Source organism: Salvelinus alpinus, chromosome 25 (assembly GCF_045679555.1).
Source record: "Salvelinus alpinus chromosome 25, SLU_Salpinus.1, whole genome shotgun sequence".
In the NCBI taxonomy this organism is placed as follows: Eukaryota; Metazoa; Chordata; class Actinopteri; order Salmoniformes; family Salmonidae; genus Salvelinus; species Salvelinus alpinus.
Window position 1 is genome coordinate 43,945,752 of NC_092110.1, and position 22,176 is coordinate 43,967,927.

A 22,176-nucleotide genomic window follows, 5' to 3' on the forward strand; every position below is an offset into this window, starting at 1 on the left:
GTATTGTATAACATGATGTTATAAGACTGTCATCTGATGAAGTTGTCCAAAGGTTAGTGATTAATTTTATATCTTTTGCTGGTTTTTGCGAAAGCTACCTTTGCGGTGAATAAATGCCGTTGTGTGTTTGGCTATTGTGGTAAGCTAATATAATTCTATATTGTGTTTTCGCTGTAAAACACTTAAAAAATCGGAAATATTGGCTGGATTCACAAGATGTTTATCTTTCATTTGGTGTACACCATGTATTTTTCATAAATGTTTTATGATGAGTATTTTAGTATTTCACGTAGCTCTCTGTAATTATTCTGGCTGCTTTGGTACTATTTTTGATGGTGGCTGCAATGTAAAACTATGATTTATACCTCAAATATGCACATTTACGAACAAAACATAAATGTATTGTATAACATGTTATAAGACTGTCATCTGATGAAGTTGTTTCTTGGTTAGTGACTAATTTTATCTCTATTTTGTCGGTTTTGTGAAAGCTACCTATGCGGTGGAAACATGGTGAAAATATGCGGTTGTGTGTTTGGCTATTGTGGTTAGCTAATAGAAATACATATTGTGTTTTCGCTGTAAATCATTAAAAAAATCGGAAATGATGGCTGGATTCACAAGATGTTTATCTTTCATTTGCTGTATTGGACTTGTGATTTCATGAAAATTATATTATATGATATCCCTGTCCCGTTAGGCTAGGCTATGCTAGTCAGCTTTTTTGATGAGGAGGATCCCGGATCCGGGAGGGTGATGAAGTAGAGGTTTTAAATATGATCCCCAATTAGAGACAACGATTACCAGCTGCCTCTAATTGGCAATCATACAAAACACCAACATAGAAAATATAAACTAGAACACAACATAGAAATTATAAACTAGAATACCACCTAGTCACACCCTGACCTACTACACCTTAGAGAAACAAGGGCTCTCTATGTTCAGGGCGTGACACACTGTGTGCAATAATACTGTTCAACATGATTTTTGAAGGACAACCTCATCTCTGTACCCAACACATACAATGATCTGTAAGGTCCCTCAGTTGAGCACTGCATTTCAAAAACAGATTCAACCACAAATACCAGGAAGGTTTTCCAATGCTTTGCAAAGAAGGGCCACCATTGGCAGATGGGTTAAAAAAACACTGAATATCTGTTTAATTACGGTGAAGTTATTTATTACACTTTGAATGGTGTGTCAATACACCCTTTCACTACAAAGGTACAGGCATCGTTCCTAAATCAGTTGCCGCAGGGGAAGGAAACTGCTCAGGGTTTTTACCATGAGAACAATGGCAATTTTAAAACAGTTACAGAGTTTATGCATAGTGGTTGAGAGAATGCCAAGAGTGTTCAAACCTGTCATCAAGGCAAAGTGTGGCTACTTTGAAGAATCTCAAATATAAAATATACTTTGATTTGTTTAACACTTTTTTGGTTACAACATGATTCCATATGTGTTATTTAATAGTTTGAATGTCTTCACTATTATTCTACAATGTAGAAAATAGTTTAAAATAAAGAAAAATCCCGAAATGAGTAGGTGTATCCACACTTTTGGCTGGTACTGTATACAAAATACAACAAAATCAAGTTTTAACCTGCAATGAACTTTCAATGAGCAAAACCTTATTTACTCCCCATGGCAAAAAGTGTAGAATTGCACGAAATGTACTTTAAAACAACAAAAAAATGTATTTTCAATCAAGAGGTTGACCAGTAAAAATGTTTTGTTGTTAAGATGGGGGACCCCAGCCAAATCTCGCTTAGGTCCATAAAAGGCTAGAGAAACGGGATATGACATTGTAACCACAATTTATGTTAATTAGTAATGACACTAAACTGTAAATACTGTTATACTGTACTAGTCCAGATACGATCAAGTTGCTTAAGCTGTATTCCATCTCTTCATTCATTGGCTCTGAACCAAACTCAAACCTCAGATGCAGGTGTTGTGATCACTGCTCATAGTTTTCTATCAGACAGGGTTTTTGTAGAGGAGAGGAGGTTCTCTACATCACTGTGTTGGCTGGCTGCACAGTAATACACTGCACTGTCTTCAGCTGCTCTCAGACTCAGTAGATGAAGATACGCCTCTTTCACACCATCTCCACTCACATTGAAGTGCTTTTCAAATGATTTCTCCACGGTTATTGACTTGTGATATGCATAACCAATACGTTTCATAGCAGTGTCTCCTGTTGACTGTTGGTACCAGAGTATTGTATTGTAGTTTTGAATAGTATGGTTGCAGGTGAGTTGTACATTATCTTCAGGTCCTTTTAGTATTGCAATAGGAGTCTGATGGACTTTGCTGCTAAGAGACTGCCCTGTGGACAAAGAGAGAGAGAGAGAGAGAAAGAGAGAGAGAGAGGGGGAGAGAGAAAGAGAGGATATTTATTCAGTTTAATGACATTCATATATTTGTTAGACATCTCTTAATGAATGATTTAATACCTGTCACCCAGAGTGGTAGAGCTGCCAGGTGAATCAGAACTCTGATCATAGTGAAGAAGACTTGATGAGGAAGATGAATATGTTTCCTCAGTGGAGGAGAGATATGAGTGTCTCCTGGATGAAGCTCTGAGGTGAAAGGAGAGGGGCTGATGTAGCAGCATATGTTATTTAGGGTGGTGGTTAGTGGGAGTGTCAGAAAGTCTCTACCGTAATGTTTGCTCATAGGACCTCACAGTGAACCTTTCTGATCATGACAATGAAATGAGACAGACATTATTAGAAGTAGAGTTAGAGGTCCCCCTACAGTACATGATGAGACCATCATCTCTTCAGATATTATATGCTGTCCTATATCAACCGTGGGGGTTTAGTACAGCTGTTCTTGTTATATTATATCAACCGTGGGGGGTTTAGTACAGCTGTTCTTGTTATATTATATCAACACTGGGGGTTTAGTACAGCTGTACTTGTTATATTATATCAACACTGGGGGTTTAGTACAGCTGTACTTGTTATATTATATCAACACTGGGGGTTTAGTACAGCTGTACTTGTTATATTATATCAACACTGGGGGTTTAGTACAGCTGTTCTTGTTATATTATATCAACACTGGGGGTTTAGTACAGCTGTACTTGTTATATTATATCAACACTGGGGGTTTAGTACAGCTGTACTTGTTATATTATATCAACACTGGGGGTTTAGTACAGCTGTACTTGTTATATTATATCAACACTGGGGGTTTAGTGCAGCTGTACTTGTTATAATATATCAACACTGGGGGTTTAGTACAGCTGTTCTTGTTATATTATATCAACACTGGGGGTTTAGTACAGCTGTACTTGTTATATTATATCAACACTGGGGGTTTAGTACAGCTGTACTTGTTATATTATATCAACACTGGGGGTTTAGTACAGCTGTACTTGTTATATTATATCAACACTGGGGGTTTAGTACAGCTGTACTTGTTATATTATATCAACACTGGGGGTTTAGTACAGCTGTACTTGTTATATTATATCAACACTGGGGGTTTAGTACAGCTGTACTTGTTATGTTATATCAACACTGGGGGTTTAGTACAGCTGTACATGTTATATATTATATCAACACTGGGGGTTTAGTGCAGCTGTACTTGTTATATTATATCAACACTGGGGGTTTAGTACAGCTGTACTTGTTATATTATATCAACACTTGGGGTTTAGTACAGCTGTACTTGTTATATTATATCAACACTGGGGGTTTAGTGCAGCTGTACTTGTTATATTATATCAACACTGGGGGTTTAGTACAGCTGTACTTGTTATATTATATCAACACTGGGGGTTTAGTACAGCTGTACTTGTTATATTATATCAACACTGGGGGTTTAGTACAGCTGTACTTGTTATATTATATCAACACTGGGGGTTTAGTAAAGCTGTACTTGTTATATTATATCAACACTGGGGGTTTAGTACAGCTGTACTTGTTATATTATATCAACACTGGGGGTTTCGTACAGCTGTACTTGTTATATTATATCAACACCGGGGGTTTAGTACAGCTGTACTTGTTATATTATATCAACACTGGGGTTTTAGTACAGCTGTACTTGTTATATTATATCAATACTGGGGGTTTAGTACAGCTGTACTTGTTATATTATATTAACCGTGGGATTTTATAACAGATTATACAAGATCATGGATGATCAAAATGACCGTTTCCTCAGGATAGGTGTCAATTCTCTCTCCTGCATCCCAAGTCAAACCCTATTCCCTATATAGCACCCTGCTTTTGACCAGGGACCCTATGCAGCCCCTTTTCCATGTCAGTGTGGAGAACCACTGCCTCCTTGGTGGAGAAGTGAGGAAGTGCTGCAGCTGAACCCTCTAGACCAGCCACTTATAACAGTATCATTACCATCTGTTGATATCTAATGGTTCATAGCAAAGTGTTGTTGAAGTGGTTGAAGACAGGTGCAGGTGTATAGAGCTGTAGTCAGTATTATATGAGAGGATCAGAGAGGGTATTTGTAGAGGAGAGAGGGTATAGTGAAACACTGTGCATAAGAAGCAGCACAGAAATACACTGCACTGTCTTCAGGTCCTCTCAGTTTAGGAATATGTAGATACGCCATTTTCCCAGTTGCAGCATCTCCACTCACAGTAAAATGCTCTTTAAAGGAATCTTCCATGGTTGGATTGGTAAGGAACACATACCCAATGAGTTTCAGAGCAGTGTTTTGTGCTGCCTGCTGGTACCACAGTATCATGTTGTAGCTTGGAATAGTATGGCTGCAGTTCAGTTGAACATTATCTTCAGGTCCTTTTACTATTGCATTAGGAGTCTGCTGGACAATGTCTGGTTGTGACAGCCCTGTGGATGAAAACAGAACAACTAAAATCTACAGTATTACTCAACATATTGACAGCAATATATTTAGTAGTAGTAAATATCTTTCATCTGAACAGTGATTTAGTACCTGTCACCCACAGTGGTAGAGTTGCAACATGTATGAGAAGCTTGATCATGTTGATGGTTCTGGAGAGAAGAGTCACATGAACAAGGAGAAAAGGGTTTTCAGATAGTCAGAGATGTGATGTCATCTAGTGGGAGTGTCAAATGTATTGTTTGCATCCCAAATGGCACCCTATTCCCTATATAGTGCACTACTTTAGACCAGAGCCCTATGGCACCCTATTCCCAATATAGTGCACTACTTTAGACCAGAGCCCTATGGCAACCTATTCCCTATATAGTGCACTACTTTAGACCACAGCCCTATGGCACCCTATTCCCTATATAGTGCACTACTTTTGACCACAGCCCATAGGGGTGAAAAGTGAATAACTCAATAGAGATGAGCAGAACTGAGCTGCCGGAGGGGAAGGAAATTACATCATGATGTACATTGATTTTCAAACAGATGCATTGTTCTCTGAAATGTCTCCTGTTTGACTTAAAGGTGTATTGTGGAACATACCGGAACATAGTGGTTTATAGCAGGTGTGCTGGGTGTTGATGTACCCAGGACATCTATAGTGGTTTATAGCAGGTGTGCTTGGTGTTGATGTACACTACAGTTAAGGAGTAAAGGATCAGAGGGTTTTTGTAGGGAAGAGAAGGGAATCTACATCAATGTGTTGGCTGGCTGCACAGTAATACACTGCACTGTTTTCAGGGCCTGACAGAAGCTGAAGTGATGCTTCTATCTCTCCATCTCCACGGATTTCAAAGTGCTCTTTAAATTGATCTTCAATTGTTGGATTCTTATAAAACACAAATCGCCTCCCGGGTGGCGCAGTGGTCTAGGGCACTGCATCGCAGTGCTAACTGCGCCACCAGAGTCTCTGGGTTCGCGCCCAGGCTCTGTCGCAGCCGGCCGCGACCGGGAGGTCCGTGGGGCGACGCACAATTGGGCTAGCGTTGTCCGGGTTAGGGAGGGGTTGGCCGGTAGGAATATCCTTGTCTCATCGCGCTCCAGCGACTCCTGTGGCGGGCCGGGCGCAGTGCGCGCTAACCAAGGGGGCCAGGTACACGGTGTTTCCTCCGACACATTGGTGCGGCTGGCTTCCGGGTTGGAGGCGCGCTGTGTTAAGAAGCAGTGCGGCTTGGTTGGGTTGTGCTTCGGAGGACGCATGGCTTTCGACCTTCGTCTCTCCCGAGCCCGTACGGGAGTTGTAGCGATGAGACAAGATAGTAATTACTAGCGATTGGATACCACAAAAAGGGGGGAGAAAAATGGGATAAAATTTAAAAAAATAAAAAAATAAAAAATAAAAAATAAAAAAACACAAATCCAATCAGTTTCAGATCAGTATCAGCTATTGACTGCTGGTACCACAATATAGTATTGTATGAACTAATATTATGGCTGCATTTGAGTATCACTTTAACATTGGGACTTTCCAATAGTGCTGAGGGAACCTGGAGGACTTTACTGCCCAGAGAACTTCCTGTGAAGAAAACAAGAGATTCATATTTAAACAGACTGATTCATCAGACACAAGACTATTAGCAGGGAGTGTTGTCAGGATGACCAGACATTCTACAGACATGTCGTTATTACCTGTGAGCCAGAACAATGAGAGGGTGAACGTGATGAAACCTCTGGTCATGATGAATGACTCAAAAAGATGAAAAACTGACATGATGAAGATGATGAATATGTTTCCTCAGTGGAGGAGAGATATGAGTGTCTCCTGGATGAAGCTCTGAGGTGAAAGGAGAGGGGCTGATGTAGCAGCATATTTTATTTAGGGTGGTGGTTAGTGGGAGTGTCAGAAAGTCTCTACCGTAATGTTTGCTCATAGGAGCTCACAGTGAACCTTTCTCATCATGACAATGAAATGAGACAGACATTATTAGAAGTAGAGTTAGAGGTCCCCCTACAGTACATGATGAGACCATCATCTCTTCAGACATTATATGCTGTCCTATATCAACACTGGGGGTTTAGTACAGCTGTACTTGTTATATTATATCAACACTGGGGGTTTAGTACAGCTGTACTTGTTATATTATATCAACACTGGGGGTTTAGTACAGCTGTACTTGTTATATTATATCAACACTGGGGGTTTAGTACAGCTGTACTTGTTATATTATATCAACACTGGGGGTTTAGTACAGCTGTACTTGATATATTATATCAACACTGGGGGTTTAGTACAGCTGTACTTGATATATTATATCAACACTGGGGGTTTAGTACAGCTGTACTTGTTATATTATATCAACACTGGGGGTTTAGTACAGCTGTACTTGTTATATTATATCAACACTGGGGGTTTAGTGCAGATGTACTTGTTATATTGTATCAACACTGGGGGTTTAGTGAAGATGTACTTGTTATATTGTATCAACACTGGGGGTTTAGTACAGCTGTACTTTTTATAGTATATCAACACTGGGGGTTTAGTGCAGCTGTACTTGTTATATTATATCAACACTGGGGGTTTAGTGCAGATGTACTTGTTATATTGTATCAACACTGGGGGTTTAGTACAGCTGTACTTGTTATATTATATCAACACTGGGGGTTTAGTACAGCTGTACTTGTTATATTATATCAACACTGGGGGTTTAGTACAGCTGTACTTGTTATATTATATCAACACTGGGGGTTTAGTACAGCTGTACTTGTTATATTATATCAACACTGGGGGTTTAGTACAGCTGTTCTTGTTATATTATATCAACACTGGGGGTTTAGTACAGCTGTACTTGTTATATTATATCAACACTGGGGGTTTAGTACAGCTGTACTTGTTATATTATATCAACACTGGGGGTTTAGTACAGCTGTACTTGTTATATTATATCAACACTGGGGGTTTAGTGCAGCTGTACTTGTTATATTATATCAACACTGGGGGTTTAGTACAGCTGTTCTTGTTATATTATATCAACACTGGGGGTTTAGTACAGCTGTACTTGTTATATTATATCAACACTGGGGGTTTAGTACAGCTGTACTTGTTATATTATATCAACACTGGGGGTTTAGTACAGCTGTACTTGTTATATTATATCAACACTGGGGGTTTAGTACAGCTGTACTTGTTATATTATATCAACACTGGGGGTTTAGTACAGCTGTACTTGTTATATTATATCAACACTGGGGGTTTAGTACAGCTGTACTTGTTATGTTATATCAACACTGGGGGTTTAGTACAGCTGTACATGTTATATATTATATCAACACTGGGGGTTTAGTGCAGCTGTACTTGTTATATTATATCAACACTGGGGGTTTAGTACAGCTGTACTTGTTATATTATATCAACACTTGGGGTTTAGTACAGCTGTACTTGTTATATTATATCAACACTGGGGGTTTAGTGCAGCTGTACTTGTTATATTATATCAACACTGGGGGTTTAGTACAGCTGTACTTGTTATATTATATCAACACTGGGGGTTTAGTACAGCTGTACTTGTTATATTATATCAACACTGGGGGTTTAGTACAGCTGTACTTGTTATATTATATCAACACTGGGGGTTTAGTAAAGCTGTACTTGTTATATTATATCAACACTGGGGGTTTAGTACAGCTGTACTTGTTATATTATATCAACACTGGGGGTTTAGTACAGCTGTACTTGTTATATTATATCAACACCGGGGGTTTCGTACAGCTGTACTTGTTATATTATATCAACACCGGGGGTTTAGTACAGCTGTACTTGTTATATTATATCAACACTGGGGTTTTAGTACAGCTGTACTTGTTATATTATATCAATACTGGGGGTTTAGTACAGCTGTACTTGTTATATTATATTAACCGTGGGATTTTATAACAGATTATACAAGATCATGGATGATCAAAATGACCGTTTCCTCAGGATAGGTGTCAATTCTCTCTCCTGCATCCCAAGTCAAACCCTATTCCCTATATAGCACCCTGCTTTTGACCAGGGACCCTATGCAGCCCCTTTTCCATGTCAGTGTGGAGAACCACTGCCTCCTTGGTGGAGAAGTGAGGAAGTGCTGCAGCTGAACCCTCTAGACCAGCCACTTATAACAGTATCATTACCATCTGTTGATATCTAATGGTTCATAGCAAAGTGTTGTTGAAGTGGTTGAAGACAGGTGCAGGTGTATAGAGCTGTAGTCAGTATTATATGAGAGGATCAGATAGGGTATTTGTAGAGGAGAGAGGGTATAGTGAAACACTGTGCATAAGAAGCAGCACAGAAATACACTGCACTGTCTTCAGGTCCTCTCAGTTTAGGAATATGTAGATACGCCATTTTCCCAGTTGCAGCATCTCCACTCACAGTAAAATGCTCTTTAAAGGAATCTTCCATGGTTGGATTGGTAAGGAACACATACCCAATGAGTTTCAGAGCAGTGTTTTGTGCTGCCTGCTGGTACCACAGTATCATGTTGTAGCTTGGAATAGTATGGCTGCAGTTCAGTTGAACATTATCTTCAGGTCCTTTTACTATTGCATTAGGAGTCTGCTGGACAATGTCTGGTTGTGACAGCCCTGTGGATGAAAACAGAACAACTAAAATCTACAGTATTACTCAACATATTGACAGCAATATATTTAGTAGTAGTAAATATCTTTCATCTGAACAGTGATTTAGTACCTGTCACCCACAGTGGTAGAGTTGCAACATGTATGAGAAGCTTGATCATGTTGATGGTTCTGGAGAGAAGAGTCACATGAACAAGGAGAAAAGGGTTTTCAGATAGTCAGAGATGTGATGTCATCTAGTGGGAGTGTCAAATGTATTGTTTGCATCCCAAATGGCACCCTATTCCCTATATAGTGCACTACTTTAGACCAGAGCCCTATGGCACCCTATTCCCAATATAGTGCACTACTTTAGACCAGAGCCCTATGGCAACCTATTCCCTATATAGTGCACTACTTTAGACCACAGCCCTATGGCACCCTATTCCCTATATAGTGCACTACTTTTGACCACAGCCCATAGGGGTGAAAAGTGAATAACTCAATAGAGATGAGCAGAACTGAGTTGCCGGAGGGGAAGGAAATTACATCATGATGTACATTGATTTTCAAACAGATGCATTGTTCTCCTAAAGGTCTCCTGTTTGACTTAAAGGTGTATTGTGGAACATACCGGAACATAGTGGTTTATAGCAGGTGTGCTGGGTGTTGATGTACCCAGGACATCTATAGTGGTTTATAGCAGGTGTGCTGGGTGTTGATGTACCCAGGACATCTATAGTGGTTTATAGCAGGTGTGCTTGGTGTTGATGTACACTACAGTTAAGGAGTAAAGGATCAGAGGGTTTTTGTAGGGAAGAGAAGGGAATCTACATCAATGTGTTGGCTGGCTGCACAGTAATACACTGCACTGTTTTCAGGGCCTGACAGAAGCTGAAGTGATGCTTCTATCTCTCCATCTCCACGGATTTCTAAGTGCTCTTTAAATTGATCTTCAATTGTTGGATTCTTATAAAACACAAATCGCCTCCCGGGTGGCGCAGTGGTCTAGGGCACTGCATCGCAGTGCTAACTGCGCCACCAGAGTCTCTGGGTTCGCGCCCAGGCTCTGTCGCAGCCGGCCGCGACCGGGAGGTCCGTGGGGCGACGCACAATTGGGCTAGCGTTGTCCGGGTTAGGGAGGGGTTGGCCGGTAGGAATATCCTTGTCTCATCGCGCTCCAGCGACTCCTGTGGCGGGCCGGGCGCAGTGCGCGCTAACCAAGGGGGCCAGGTACACGGTGTTTCCTCCGACACATTGGTGCGGCTGGCTTCCGGGTTGGAGGCGCGCTGTGTTAAGAAGCAGTGCGGCTTGGTTGGGTTGTGCTTCGGAGGACGCATGGCTTTCGACCTTCGTCTCTCCCGAGCCCGTACGGGAGTTGTAGCGATGAGACAAGATAGTAATTACTAGCGATTGGATACCACAAAAAGGGGGGAGAAAAATGGGATAAAATTTAAAAAAATAAAAAAATAAAAAATAAAAAAACACAAATCCAATCAGTTTCAGATCAGTATCAGCTATTGACTGCTGGTACCACAATATAGTATTGTATGAACTAATATTATGGCTGCATTTGAGTATCACTTTAACATTGGGACTTTCCAATAGTGCTGAGGGAACCTGGAGGACTTTACTGCCCAGAGAACTTCCTGTGAAGAAAACAAGAGATTCATATTTAAACAGACTGATTCATCAGACACAAGACTATTAGCAGGGAGTGTTGTCAGGATGACCAGACATTCTACAGACATGTCGTTATTACCTGTGAGCCAGAACAATGAGAGGGTGAACGTGATGAAACCTCTGGTCATGATGAATGACTCAAAAAGATGAAAAACTGACATGATGAAGATGATGAATATGTTTCCTCAGTGGAGGAGAGATATGAGTGTCTCCTGGATGAAGCTCTGAGGTGAAAGGAGAGGGGCTGATGTAGCAGCATATTTTATTTAGGGTGGTGGTTAGTGGGAGTGTCAGAAAGTCTCTACCGTAATGTTTGCTCATAGGAGCTCACAGTGAACCTTTCTCATCATGACAATGAAATGAGACAGACATTATTAGAAGTAGAGTTAGAGGTCCCCCTACAGTACATGATGAGACCATCATCTCTTCAGACATTATATGCTGTCCTATATCAACACTGGGGGTTTAGTACAGCTGTACTTGTTATATTATATCAACACTGGGGGTTTAGTACAGCTGTACTTGTTATATTATATCAACACTGGGGGTTTAGTACAGCTGTACTTGTTATATTATATCAACACTGGGGGTTTAGTACAGCTGTACTTGTTATATTATATCAACACTGGGGGTTTAGTACAGCTGTACTTGATATATTATATCAACACTGGGGGTTTAGTACAGCTGTACTTGATATATTATATCAACACTGGGGGTTTAGTACAGCTGTACTTGTTATATTATATCAACACTGGGGGTTTAGTACAGCTGTACTTGTTATATTATATCAACACTGGGGGTTTAGTGCAGATGTACTTGTTATATTGTATCAACACTGGGGGTTTAGTGAAGATGTACTTGTTATATTGTATCAACACTGGGGGTTTAGTACAGCTGTACTTTTTATAGTATATCAACACTGGGGGTTTAGTGCAGCTGTACTTGTTATATTATATCAACACTGGGGGTTTAGTGCAGATGTACTTGTTATATTGTATCAACACTGGGGGTTTAGTACAGCTGTACTTGTTATATTATATCAACACTGGGGGTTTAGTACAGCTGTACCTGTTATATTATATCAACACTGGGGGTTTAGTACAGCTGTACTTGTTATATTATATCAACACTGGGGGTTTAGTACAGCTGTACTTGTTATATTGTATCAACACTGGGGGTTTAGTACAGCTGTACTTGTTATATTATATCAACACTGGGGGTTTAGTACAGCTGTACTTGTTATATTATATCAACACTGGGGGTTTAGTACAGCTGTACTTGTTATATTATATCAACACTGGGGGTTTAGTACAGCTGTACTTGTTATATTATATCAACACTGGGGGTTTAGTACAGCTGTACTTGTTATATTATATCAACACTGGGGGTTTAGTACAGCTGTACTTGTTATATTATATCAACACTGGGGGTTTAGTGCAGCTGTACTTGTTATATTATATCAACACTGGGGGTTTAGTAGAGATGCACTTGTTATATTATATCAACACTGGGGGTTTAGTACAGCTGTACTTGTTATATTATATCAACCGTGGGATTTTATAACAGATTATACAAGATCATTGATGATCAAAATGACACCTCCCTCAGGAAAGTTATCAATAATCTTGTTTCATCCCAAGTCGGACCCTATTCCCTATATAGCACCCTGCTTTTGACCAGGGACCCTATGCAGCCCCTTTTCCATGTCAGTGTGGAGAACCACTGCCTCCTTGGTGGGGAAGTGAGGAAGTGCTGCAGCTGAACCCTCTAAACTAGCCACTTATAACAGTATCATTACCATCTGTTGATATCTAATGGTTCATAGCAAAGTGGTGTTGAAGTGGTTGAAGACAGGTGCAGGTGTATAGAGCTGTAGTCAGTATTATATGAGAGGATCAGAGAGGGTTTTTGTAGAGGAGAGAGGGTATAGTGAAACACTGTGCTTTACTAGCAGCACAGAAATACACTGCACTGGCTTCAGGTCCTCTCAGTTTAGGAATATGTAGATACGCCATTTTCCCAGTTGCAGCATCTCCACTCACAGTAAAATGCTCTTTAAAGGAATCTTCCACGGTTGGATTGGTGAAACTCACATACCCAATGAGTTTCAGAGCAGTGTTTTGTGCTGCCTGCTGGTACCACAGTATAGTGTTGTAGCTTGGAATAGTATGGCTGCAGTTCAGTTGAACATTATCTTCAGGTCCTTTTAGTATTGCAGTAGGAGTCTGCTGGACGTTGTCTGGTTGTGACAGCCCTGTGGATGAAAACAGAACAACTAAAATCTACAGTATTACTCAACATATTGACAGCAATATATTTAGTAGTAGTAAATATCTTTCATCTGAACAGTGATTTAGTACCTGTCACCCACAGTGGTAGAGTTGCAACATGTATGAGAAGCTTGATCATGTTGATGGTTCTGGAGAGAAGAGTCACATGAACAAGGAGAAAAGGGTTTTCAGATAGTCAGAGATGTGATGTCATCTAGTGGGAGTGTCAAATGTTTGTTTGCATCCCAAATGGAACCCTAGTCCCTATATAGTACACTACTTTAGACCAGAGGCCTATTGAACCCTATTCCCTATATAGTACACTACTTTAGACCAGGGCCCTATGGCAACCTATTCCATATATAGCGCACTACTTTTGACCACAATACATAGGGGTTTACACCAAAATAATGTCTCTCCAGTCAAGAGTTTGGCCACTAAAATGTTTTGCCAATGGGATGGGGGTCTTCCAGCCAAATCACGCTTAGGTCCATAAAAGGCTAGAGAAACGGGATATGACATTGTAACCACATAATTTATGTTATTTAGTAATGACACTAAACTGTAAATACTGTTATACTGTACTAGGCCAGATACCATACACTTGCTTATGCTGTAATCCATCTCTTTATTCATTGGCTCTGAATCAAACTCAAACCTCAGATGCAGGTGTTGTGATCACTGCTCATAGTTTTCTATCAGACAGGGTTTTTGTAGAGGAGAGGAGGTTCTCTACATCACTGTGTTGGCTGGCTGCACAGTAATACACTGCACTGTCTTCAGCTGCTCTCAGACTCACTAGATGAAGATACGCCTCTTTCGAACCATCTCCACTCACATTGAAGTGCTTTTCAAATGATTTCTCCATGGTTATTGACTTGTAATATGCAAAACCAATGAGTTTCATAGCAGTGTTTCCTGTTGACTGTTGGTACCACAGTATTGTATCGTAGTTTTGAATAGTATGGTTGCAGGTGAGTTGTACATTATCTTTAGATCCTTTTAGTATTGCAGTAGGAGTCTGATGGACTTTGCTGCTAAGAGACTGCCCTGTGGACAAAGAGAGAGAGAGAGAGAGGGAGAGAGAGAGAGAGAGAGAGACAGAGAAAGAGAGAGAGACAGAGAGAGATAGAAAGAGACAAATAGAGACAGAGTAAGAGACAATATTTATTCATTTTAATGACATCCATAGACTTCTCTTAATGAGTGATGTAATACCTGTCACCCAGAGTGGTAGAGCTGCCAGGTGAATCAGAACTCTGATCATAGTGAAGAAGACTTGATGAGGAAGATGAATATGTTTCCTGAGTGGAGGAGAGATATGAGTGTCTCCTGGATGAAGCTCTGAGGTGAAAGGAGAGGGGCTGATGTAGCAGCATATGTTATTTAGGGTGGTGGTTAGTGGGAGTGTCAGAAAGTCTCTACCGTAATGTTTGCTCATAGGACCTCACAGTGAACCTTTCTGATCATGACAATGAAATGAGGCAGACATTATTAGAAGTAGAGTTAGAGGTCCCCCTACAGTACATAATGAGACCATCATCTTTTCAGATATTATATGCTGTCCTATATCAACACTGGGGGTTTAGTACAGCTGTACTTGTTATATTATATCAACACTGGGGGTTTAGTACAGCTGTACTTGTTATATTATATAAACACTGGGGGTTTAGTACAGCTGTACTTGTTATATTATATCAACACTGGGGGTTTAGTGCAGCTGTACTTGTTATATTATATAAACACTGGGGGTTTAGTACAGCTGTACTTGTTATATTATATCAACACTGGGGGTTTAGTGCAGCTGTACTTGTTATATTATATCAACACTGGGGGTTTAGTGCAGCTGTACTTGTTATATTATATCAACACTGGGGGTTTAGTACAGCTGTACCTGTTATATTATATCAACACTGGGGGTTTAGTACAGCTGTACTTGTTATATTATATCAACACTGGGGGTTCAGTACAGCTGTACTTGTTATATTATACCAACACTGGGGGTTTAGTGCAGCTGTACTTGTTATATTATATCAACACTGGGGGTTTAGTGCAGCTGTACTTGTTATATTATATCAACACTGGGGGTTTAGTACAGCTGTACTTGTTATATTCTATCAACACTGGGGGTTCAGTACAGCTGTACTTGTTATATTATATCAACACTGGGGGTGTGTGGCAGCTATACTTGTTATATTATATCAACACTGGGGGTTTAGTACAGCTGTACTTGTTATATTATATCAACACTGGGGGTTCAGTACAGCTGTACTTGTTATATTATATCAACACTGGGGGTTTAGTGCAGCTGTACTTGTTATATTATATCAACACTGGGGGTTTAGTACAGCTGTACTTGTTATATTATATCAACACTGGGGGTTTAGTACAGCTGTACTTGTTATATTATATCAACACTGGGGGTTTAGTACAGCTGTACTTGTTATATTATATCAACACTGGGGGTTTAGTACAGCTGTACTTGTTATATTATATCAACACTGGGGGTTTAGTACAGCTGTACTTGTTATATTATATCAACACTGGGGGTTTAGTACAGCTGTACCTGTTATATTATATCAACACTGGGGGTTTAGTAGAGCTGTACTTGTTATATTATATCAACACTGGGGGTTTAGTACAGCTGTTCTTGTTATATTATATCAACACTGGGGGTTTAGTACAGCTGTAGTTGTTATATTATATCAACACTGGGGGTTTAGTACAGCTGTACTTGTTATATTATATCAACACTGGGGGTTTAGTACAGCTGTACTTGTTATATTATATCAACACTGGGGGTTTAGTACAGCTGTACTTGTTATATTATATCAACACTGGGGGTTTAGTACAGCTGTACTTGTTATATTATATCAACACTGGGGGTTTAGTGCAGCTGTACTTGTTATATTATATCAACACTGGGGGTTTAGTGCAGCTGTAATTGTTATATTATATCAACACTGGGGGTTTAGTACAGCTGGACTTGTTATATTATATCAACACTGGGGGTTTAGTACATCTGTACTTGTTATATTATATCAACACTGGGGGTTTAGTACAGCTGTACTTGTTATATTATATCAACACTGGGGGTTTAGTACAGCTGTACTTGTTATATTATATCAACACTGGGGGTTTAGTACAGCTGTACTTGTTATATTATATCAACACTGGGGGTTTAGTGCAGCTGTACTTGTTATATTATATCAGCACTGGGGGTTTAGTGCAGCTATACTTGTTATATTATATCAACACTGGGGGTTTAGTACAGCTGTACTTGTTATATTGTATCAACACTGGGGGTTTAGTGCAGCTGTACTTGTTATATTATATCAACACTGGGGGTTTAGTACAGCTGTACTTGTTATATTATATCAACACTGGGGGTTTAGTGCAGCTGTACTTGTTATATTATATCAACACTGGGGGTTTAGTACAGCTGTACACCAGGCATTACACCAGTGGTTTCTGAACCTTATTGTTGAGATCCCGTCATTTCCTGTTGAATCTGCAGACGTGTTGCTGTGCGTTTTGTTGCTGTGCGTTTTGCTGCCAACTTTACCTTACTTTGCTAGCTGACAACTTTACGTTTTTTGTTTTGTTTTTGTTTTTAATTACCGTTTATATTTTTAGTTTTTCCATCGCAACTTTTTACCCTCATTCAACTTTTTCACTCCGGACGCTTTATCTGGACATGGTTCGTCAACACCTTCAACAGCCGAAGCTAAGTAGTAACATTAACATGATGTCTTCTAATTGCAGTCGCTGTACTCATAATATACAGGAGAACGATCGCCTTACGGCGAGAATAGCTGTGCTACAAGCCCAGCTTCAGACGCAATCGTTAGGCAAGGGTAATTTCAGTGTAGGAAAGGAAGAAACAGCGTCTGTGCCACCAGTAAGTACAGATAGTAACGTTAGTATAAATCCCCCCGCACAGTCCCCGCAGCCGGACAACTTTCTCATGGCTTCTGGAGGGAAATGCTGTTGGAATGCTCAACCGGTGTCGCTCATTCAGCCGACAGAAACTTTCAACCGGTTGTCCCCATTATGTAGCGAGTCGGAGTCTGAGTCTGAGTCTTCTCTTGTCTCTACTCCTCCCGTTACGGGGTCTGAGACGCCGAAGGCTCCCACCATTAGCTCTGACAAATTGAAAACCCTAGTCATTGGCGACTCCATTACCCGCAGTATTAGACTTAAAGCGAATCACCCAGCGATCATACACTGTTTACCAGGGGGCAGGGCTACCGACGTTAAGGCTAATCTAAAGATGGTGCTGGCTAAAGCTAAATCTGGCGAGTGTAGAGAGTATAGAGATATTGTTATCCACGTCGGCACCAACGATGTTAGGATGAAACAGTCAGAGGTCACCAAGTGCAACATAGCTTCATCGTGTAAATCAGCTAGAAAGATGTGTCGGCATCGAGTAATTGTCTCTGGCCCCCTCCCAGTTAGGGGGAGTGACGAGCTCTACAGCAGAGTCTCAGCACTCAATCGCTGGTTGAAAACTGTTTTCTGCCCCTCCCAAAAGATAGAATTTGTAGATAATTGGCCCTCTTTCTGGGACTCACCCACAAACAGGACCAAGCCTGACCTGCTGAGGAGTGACGGACTCCATCCTAGCTGAAGGGGTGCTCTCATCTTATCTACCAACATAGATAGGGCTCTAACTCCTCTAGCCCCACAATGAAATAGGGTGCAGGCAAGGCAGCAGGCTGTTAGCCAACCTGCCAGCTTAGTGGAGTCTGCCAATAGCACAGTCAGTGTAGTCAGCTCAGCCATACCCATTGAGACTGTGTCTGTGCCTCGACCTAGGTTGGGCAAAACTAAACATGGCGGTGTTCGCCTTAGAAATCTTATTAGGATAAAGACCTCCTCCATTCCTGCCATTATTGAAAGAGATCGTGATACCTCACATCTCAAAATAGGGTTACTTAATGTTAGATCCCTCACTTCAAAGGCAGTCATAGTCAATGAACTAATCACTGATCATAATCTTGATGTGATTGGCCTGACTGAAACATGGCTTAAGCCTGATGAATTTACTGTGTTAAATGAGGCCTCACCTCCTGGTTACACTAGTGACCATATCCCCCGTGCATCCCGCAAAGGCGGAGGTGTTGCTAACATTTACGATAGCAAATTTCAATTTACAAAAAAAAAAAATGGCGTTTTCGTCTTTTGAGCTTCTAGTCATGAAATCTATGCAGCCTACTCATTCACTTTTTATAGCTACTGTTTACAGGCCTCCTGGGCCATATACAGCGTTCCTCTCTGAGTTTCCTGAATTCCTATCAGACCTTGTAGTCATAGCAGATCATATTCTAATTTTTGGTGATTTTAATATTCACATGGAGAAGTCCACAGACCCACTCCAAAAGTCTTTCGGAGCCATCATCGACTCAGTGGGTTTTGTCCAACATGTCTCTGGACCTACTCACTGCCACAGTCATACTCTGGACCTAGTTTTGTCCCATGGAATAAATGTTGTAGATCTTAATGTTTTTCCACATAATCCTGGACTATCGGACCACCATTTTATTACGTTTGCAATCGCAACAAATAATCTGCTCAGACCCCAACCAAGGAGCATCAAAAGTCGTGCTATAAATTCTCAGACAACACAAAAATTCCTTGATGCCCTTCCAGACTCCTTCTGCCTACCCAAGGACGTCAGAGGACAAAAATCAGTTAACCACCTAACTGAGGAACTCAATTTAACCTTGCGCAATACCCTAGATGCAGTTGCACCCCTAAAAACGAAAAACATTTGTCATAAGAAACTAGCTCCCTGGTATACAGAAAATACCCGAGCTTTGAAGCAAGCTTCCAGGAAATTGGAACGGAAATGGCGCCACACCAAACTGGAAGTCTTCCGACTAGCTTGGAAAGACAGTACCGTGCAGTACCGAAGAGCCCTCACTGCTGCTCGATCATCCTACTTCTCCAACTTAATCGAGGAAAATAAGAACAATCCAAAATTTCTTTTTGATACTGTTGCGAAACTAACTAAAAAGCAGCATTCCCCAAGAGAGGATGGCTTTCACTTCAGCAGTAATAAATTCATGAACTTCTTTGAGGAAAAGATCATGACCATTAGGAAGCAAATTACGGACTCCTCTTTGAATCTGCGTATTCCTCCAGGGCTTAGCTGTCCTGGATCTGCACAGCTCTGCGAGGGCCTGGGATCGGGAGAGACACTTAAGTGTTTTAGTACTATATCTCTTGACACAATGATGAAAATAATCATGGCCTCTAAACCTTCAAGCTGCATACTGGATCCTATTCCTACTAAACTGCTGAAGGAGCTGCTTCCTGTGCTTGGCCCTCCTATGTTGAACATAATAAACAGCTCTCTATCCACCGGATGTTTACCAAACTCACTAAAAGTGGCAGTGATAAAGCCTCTCTTGAAAAAGCCAAACCTTGACCCGGAAAATATAAAAAACTATCGGCCTATATCGAATCTTCCATTCCTCTCAAAAATTTTAGAAAAAGCTGTTGCGCAGCAACTCACTGCCTTTCTGAAGACAAACAATGTATACGAAATGCTTCAGTCTGGTTTTAGACCCCATCATAGCACTGAGACTGCACTTGTGAAGGTGGTAAATGACCTTTTAATGGCGTCAGACCGAGGCTCTGCATCTGTCCTCGTGCTACTAGACCTTAGTGCTGCCTTTGACACCATCGATCACCACATTCTTTTGGAGAGACTGGAAACCCAAATTGGTCTACACGGACAAGTTCTGGCCTGGTTTAGATCTTACCTGTCGGAAAGATATCAGTTTGTCTCTGTGAATGGTCTGTCCTCTGACAAATCAACTGTACATTTCGGTGTTCCTCAAGGTTCCGTTTTAGGACCACTATTGTTTTCACTATATATTTGACCTCTTGGGGATGTTATTCGAAAACATAATGTTAACTTTCACTGCTATGCGGATGACACACAGCTGTACATTTCAATGAAACATGGTGAAGCCCCAAAATTGCCCTCGCTAGAAGCCTGTGTTTCAGACATAAGGAAGTGGATGGCTGAAAACGTTCTACTTTTAAACTCGGACAAAACAGAGATGCTTGTTCTAGGTCCCAAGAAACAAAGAGATCTTCTGTTAAATCTGACAATTCATCTTGATGGTTGTAAAGTCGTCTCAAATAAAACTGTGAAGGACCTCGGCGTTACTCTTGACCCTGATCTCTCTTTTGACGAACATATCAAGACTGTTTCAAGGACAGCTTTTTTCCATCTACGTAACATTGCAAAAATCAGAAATTTTCTGTCCAAAAATGATGCAGAAAAATTAATCCATGCATTTGTTACTTCTAGGTTAGACTACTGCAATGCTCTACTTTCCGGCTACCCGGATAAAGCACTAAATAAACTTCAGTTAGTGCTAAATACGGCTGCTAGAATCCTGACTAGAACCAAGAAATTTGATCATATTACTCCAGTGCTAGCTTCCCTACACTGGCTTCCTGTTAAGGCAAGGGCTGATTTCAAGGTTTTACTGTTAACCTATAAAGCGTTACATGGGCTTGCTCCTACCTATCTTTCCGAGTTGGTCCTGCCGTACATACCAATACGTACGCTACGGTCACAAGACGCAGGCCTCCTAATTGTCCCTAGAATTTCTAAGCAAACAGCGGGAGGCAGGGCTTTCTCCTATAGATCTCCATTTTTATGGAATAGTCTGCCTACCCATGTGAGAGACGCAGACTCGGTCTCAACCTTTAAGTCTTTACTGAAGACTTATCTCTTCAGTAGGTCATATGATTGAGTGTAGTCTGGCCCAGGAGTGTGAAGGTGAACGGAAAGGCTCTGGAGCAACGAACCGCCCTTGCTGTCTCTGCCAGGCCGGTTCCCCTCTCTCCACTGGGATTCTCTGCCTCTAACCCTGTTACAGGGGCTGAGTCACTGGCTTGCTGGTGCTCTTTCATGCCGTCCCTAGGAGGGGTGCGTCACTTGAGTGGGTTGAGTTACTGACGTGATCTTCCTGTCTGGGTTGGCGCCCCCCCTTGGTTTGTGCTGTGGTGGAGACCTTTGTGGGCTATACTCGGCCTTGTCTCAGGATTGTAAGTTGGTGGTTGAGGATTTCCCTCTAGTGGTGCGGGGGCTGTGCTTTGGCAAAGTGGGTGGGGTTATATCCTTCCTGTTTGGCCCTGTCCGGGAGTTTCTTCGGATGGGGCCACAGTGTCTCCTGACCGCTCCTGTCTCAGCCTCCAGTATTTATGCTGCAGTAGTTTATGTGTCGGGGGGCTAGGGTCAGTTGGTTACCTGGAGTACTTCTCCTGTCTTATCCAGTGTCCTGTGTGATTTTAAGTATGCTCTCTCTAATTCTCTCGTTCTCTCTTTCTCTCTGAGAACCTGAGCCCTAGGACCATACGTCAGGACTACCGGGCATGATGACACCTTGCTGTCCCCAGTCCGCCTGGCCTTGCTGCTATTCCAGTTTCAACTGTTCTGCCTGCGGTTACGGAACCCCTACCTGTCCCAGACCTGCTGTTTTCAACTCTTAATGATCGGCTATGAAAAGCCAACTGAGATTTATTCCTGATTATTATTTGACCATGCTTGTCATTTATGAACATTTTGAAAATCTTGGCTCTCTCTAATTTTCTCCTTCTCTCTTTCTTTCTCTCGGAGGACCTGAGCCCTAGGACCATACGTCGGGACTACCGGTCGTGGTGACTCCTTGCTGTCCCCAGTCCGCCTGGCCTTGCTGCTATTCCAGTTTCAACTGTTCTGCCTGCGGTTATGGAACCCCTACCTGTCCCAGACCTGCTGTTTTCA